This window comes from Schistocerca nitens, chromosome 4 (genome assembly GCF_023898315.1).
Source record: "Schistocerca nitens isolate TAMUIC-IGC-003100 chromosome 4, iqSchNite1.1, whole genome shotgun sequence".
NCBI lineage: Eukaryota > Metazoa > Arthropoda > Insecta > Orthoptera > Acrididae > Schistocerca > Schistocerca nitens.
In genome coordinates this window covers 30,234,450-30,239,249 of record NC_064617.1, presented here as the reverse complement: position 1 = coordinate 30,239,249, position 4,800 = coordinate 30,234,450, and the positions used below count along the sequence as shown (strand labels likewise).

General features: G+C 40.1%; 1 non-coding gene across 1 annotated transcript; it reads right to left on the bottom strand.

Annotated features, from left to right (window-relative positions):
• Positions 1–4,495: 4,495 nt before the first annotated feature.
• Positions 4,496–4,570, bottom strand: Trnat-ugu (transfer RNA threonine (anticodon UGU)). The gene has a single exon. It is a non-coding gene; the product is annotated as a tRNA-Thr (tRNA).
• Positions 4,571–4,800: the final 230 nt, after the last annotated feature.

Here is a 4,800-nt window from a genome sequence, read left to right as displayed (position 1 = left end):
TTTCATCAAAGTTCTCGTTTGAGCAAAGTGTGAATACGAGCAAATGATGTTCCGCATTCAGTATGCAACACAACCATTTCTATCTGCGTACCTGAGATCTACTTGTTTTCTATTGCGGGCGCCAGAATCGGTTTCAGTGATCCTGGGACAGGGGTGGGGTGGGGTGGGGTTCCCAGTCTGTGCTGCATTTATCCTAATCCTTCTAAATGGATTGCGGTCGGAAGACAATAGTCTGGTTTGTCTGGTTTGTGAATCTCCGTGACGGCAGGCAGCATCTGCACTAACAGCAGCAGGAAATGGCCAGCGAAACCTCCCAGATTCCACTTTGTGGGTAAAGCCATCTGCACACGTACCGTGATTTTGAACATCAACTTTGAGCGTGGCGAGTTCAACGTGCTGCTGAACCTTCAGAAACGATGCGACTTGTGCATACGGTACGTGAGCCCCAACGTGGTATAAGCTTTCGCATCACGCTCCGGCGGCAGTTGTTGGCTGCATGTGGCTCATAATGACACTGTTTACGAAATGGACGGGCGTAAAATTCCCATATTACCTCTGTTAAAACGCACATATCCTCCCTTGTTCATATGCTAGTCATGTGGTTCTGTCTATAGTACACACAAAATAAAAAACTTCAGTATCGGTGAAACTGTTATAGGGCAAACAGGAAAGTACCATGCCCAGTCAGAAAGGACATGGGCCTCTGAAAGTTCCATTACTATAATTTTGCGACATAACTTTACAGTAGTTCTTCACATCAAATAAAAAGTATTTCATCAATCTAACTTTTTATTAAAACCCTAAGGTTTTTCCTTGATCACAGATGCTGTTCAGTAGCAGAATCTTGACAAGATATGAAATACAAAATTTAAAAGAAGAAAGGTAAAAATCTTACTGCAAGTGGTACAAGCTGCCCTGTAAATTAAGCCAGTCGAACAAATTTATTACTCAAAGAGAGCGCACATATATTTATGTAAGATCGAATGTTGTAGTGTTCACTTATATTAAACTAATAAGAAAGTATAAGAACCTATTTAAAAAGCAAAGGTCAGTAACGAAACTTTTGGATATTGAGGACGCGAACCAGCAGGGCATCATACCTTTCGTCACGAGTCTGAGACGCTGCTTACTGTGCTAAAATATACCTGAATGCTCGTAGACTGTACGCAGCGTGTTAAGGCTCCCGAAAGTATTAATTGTACCTAAGTTATTAACTGAAATTTAATTATGACAAATTACATCAAGAACAATGCGTTTTTGATCGATAATCAATGTGCCTTAGCATTCAAACTGCGTTCGCTCATAATAAGCAAGTTACAATAATTATTTAACCAGGAATATGACATTTCTCCTCATTTTATCAAAATTTATCATACAGTTAACGACGGGTTTTGAAGAGCTCCTCAATTTGTTGGTGCTCAGAAACGGCGTGTATACGCATACTGCAAGGACTTGAGCATACATTTTGGATGTTCGCAAATTTTTAGATTCAGATCAACCTGAATGTGTGAAATAGCATTTTCAGTGTGACAGTATGATAAGAACAAATTTATACAACTGCAGAACTCTCCATAATAATAATAATAGGGTCATTCCATGTCAATGCGACGCAGTATAGTAACATTTTCAACCTGACCATCACAGATTTGTTTCAAAATTGGTGCATTAAATGACCCAGATAAGAGATGGAAAAATACCAATTTGCAGGTATGTTTTGCAACTGTGTAGAAAGTTAAAGGTCTGTAAAGTTTGGAATCAGTGCGAAATTTACATGCATATGTCACAGCATAGGCTGTAATTCTGTTTCTAATTGAGTTACAGCAATGATAATGTTACCATTGGAAAGCTAACGAATAAACCTTTACATTGATATGCTAGATGGCAAGTTTCTGAAAATTTTCATACTAAAGGTCATTGACCTTGACATTTGAACTTGAATATCTCAGAACACCCCATCTTCAATTTTTTTCAAAAACTATATTTAATTGCTCCAGTATGTTACTATAAATATGGTAAATATCAAGACGCACGTCAAAGGCACCATGCACATAAAATTATTTTCTCAGCCTCAATACACCACCGAAATGAAGAAGGTAACACACATATATGAAACACAAATTACGATAAAGTACAATACATAAGTAATATTGCACAAAAATATCGTTTACATTATTATAGTGGTATTATGAATTATTTACATTACATTACATTATTTAAATCACAGTTGTGATGAAAAGCAATGAAAAGTTACCAGATCTCTCCTCACAATTCTCCAACTAAATTGTTGTCGTTCGCCAGATCTGATGCAGGGAGATTGTACAGGGTGATTCAAAAAGAATACCACAACTTTAGGAATTTAAAACTCTGCAACGACAAAAGGCAGAGCTAAGCACTATCTGTCGGCGAATTAAGGGAGCTATAAAGTTTCATTTAGTTGTACATTTGTTCGCTTGAGGCGCTGTTGACTAGGCGTCAGCGTCAGATGATGCTAAGATGGCGACCGCTCAACAGAAAGCTTTTTGTGTTATTGAGTACGGCAGAACTGAATCGACGACAGTTGTTCAGCGTGCATTTCGAACGAAGTATGGTGTTAAACCTCCTGATAGGTGGTGTATTAAACGTTGGTATAAACAGTTTACAGAGAATGGGTGTTTGTGCAAAGGGAAAAGTTCTGGACGGCCGAGAACGAGTGATGAAAATGTAGCACGCATCCAGCAAGCATTTGTTCGCAGCCCAGGAAAATCGACTCGCAGAGCTAGCAGAGAGCTGCAAATTCCACAATCAACTGTATGGAGAGTCCTAAGAAAAAGGTTAGTTATGAAACCTTATCGTCTGAAATTGGTTCAAGCACTGTCTGCAGCTGATAAGATTAAAAGAATCGATTTCTGTGATTTTATCCTTGCTCAAATGGAAACAGATGAATCTTTCGTTTCAAAGATTGTGTTTAGTGATGAAGCAACTTTCCACACTAACGGGAAAGTCAACCGTCACAATGTCTGTATATGGGGCACTGAGAATCTGCGGGAAACAACTCAGTATGAACGTGACTCGCCTAAGGTGAACGTTTTCTGTGCCATTTCAGCCAATAAAGTTTTTGGTCCCTTTTTCTTCGAAGTATCTGGAGATGTTAGAGAATTGGCTGTTCCCTCAGCTCGAACAAGAAGCACAACAATTCATATTTCAGCAGGATGGAGCGCCACCACATTGGCACTTATCTGTCCGTAACTACCTGAACGTCAACTACCCGAGGCGATGGATCGGCCGCCAGGCAGCCCGTGACAGAGCATCACTGGCCTCCAAGAAGCCCTGATCTTACCCCTGCGATTTTTTCTTATGGGGGTATGTTAAGGATATGGTGTTTCGGCCACCTTTCCCAGCCACCATTGATGATTTGAAACGAGAAATAACAGCAGCTATCCAAACTGTTACGCCTGATATGTTACAGAGAGTGTGGAACGATTTGGAGTATCGGGTTGATATTGCTCGAGTGTCTGGAGGGGGCCATATTGAAGATCTCTGAACTAGTTTTTGAGTGAAAAAAAACCTTTTTAAGTACTCTTTGTAATGATGTATAACAGAAGGTTATATTATGTTTCTTTCATTAAATACACATTTTTAAAGTTGTGGTATTCTTTTTGAATCACCCTGTATGTCCTTCCAGCTAGTGTCACTGGATACACTCTTGTGATAATGTCACATTTTCTGATGACACAATTTTCTGGTTTGGCAGGAAACACAAATGACGGAGATGGTCCATGTGGATGCAAGAAATTGACCTTTACTTCATCTGTTTCTTCACATGTTTGTAAGACATATGCAACCCACCAACGACTGTCATACATACAGGTAACAAATCCATGTATATTTGTTAACAGCATTTCATTCACCATAGCAATCAGTGACTCTTCTCTACTCACTAAAGAAGCAGAATATGTCTCTGTCTTTACTAAACTTTAGTTAACAGATATCACACAATGAAGCTTATGGGTACCTGGAATCGTCCTTGTATTTCTGTAACGTTGTTTCAGCTTGGCCGTATCTTCGTCATGATGAGAAACCGATGTGTAATGGAACTGTCGTGATGTCAAAATACGGTTTTCCTAAGGTCGCTTGAGGCTGGCAAGTCTTGCTAATGTCTTTACAGTCCCTACTATCCCACCATGCGCTGTAGCAAAATCTTCTTGATGGTAATCCGGATTCATAAAGTTCTTTCTGCTTTTGTATTAGGCAGCACATCCATCCGAAAAGTAATAAATGTGCTTTGTATTTGAAAACTGACATTTAAGAAATTGATGAAATTTGTCTGGGAAGAATAAACACACGCTGTATCATGCTGTAGGCAATCAGATATTTCCACGTATGATACATGTCGTATTTCATTAGTGCTTGAGTCTCTGTAGTAAGCGAGATAAATGAGTATGAAATTAGAACTATATTAATACATTCAGCTGCTGACGGGCGTTGATATATATGAACGGGGACAAGTGAAAATGTGTGCCCTGACCGGGACTCGAACCCGGGATCTCCTGCTTACATGGCAGACGCTCTATCCATCTGAGCCACCGAGGGCATGACAGATAGTGCGACTGCACGGACTATCTCGCGCACGCTTCCCGCGAGACCCACATTCTCACGTTGTATGTCCACACTCCACATTCGTAGTGTCCCACCCCAACACACTCATTACATGTGGAAGACATTCTTACCAAGTCCCGTAAGAGTTCTGGGAATACGTGTGCAGCCGCACAGAAGAAGAAGCTCGTGGCCGGTATTTCCAGAACTATATACATATATGTATAT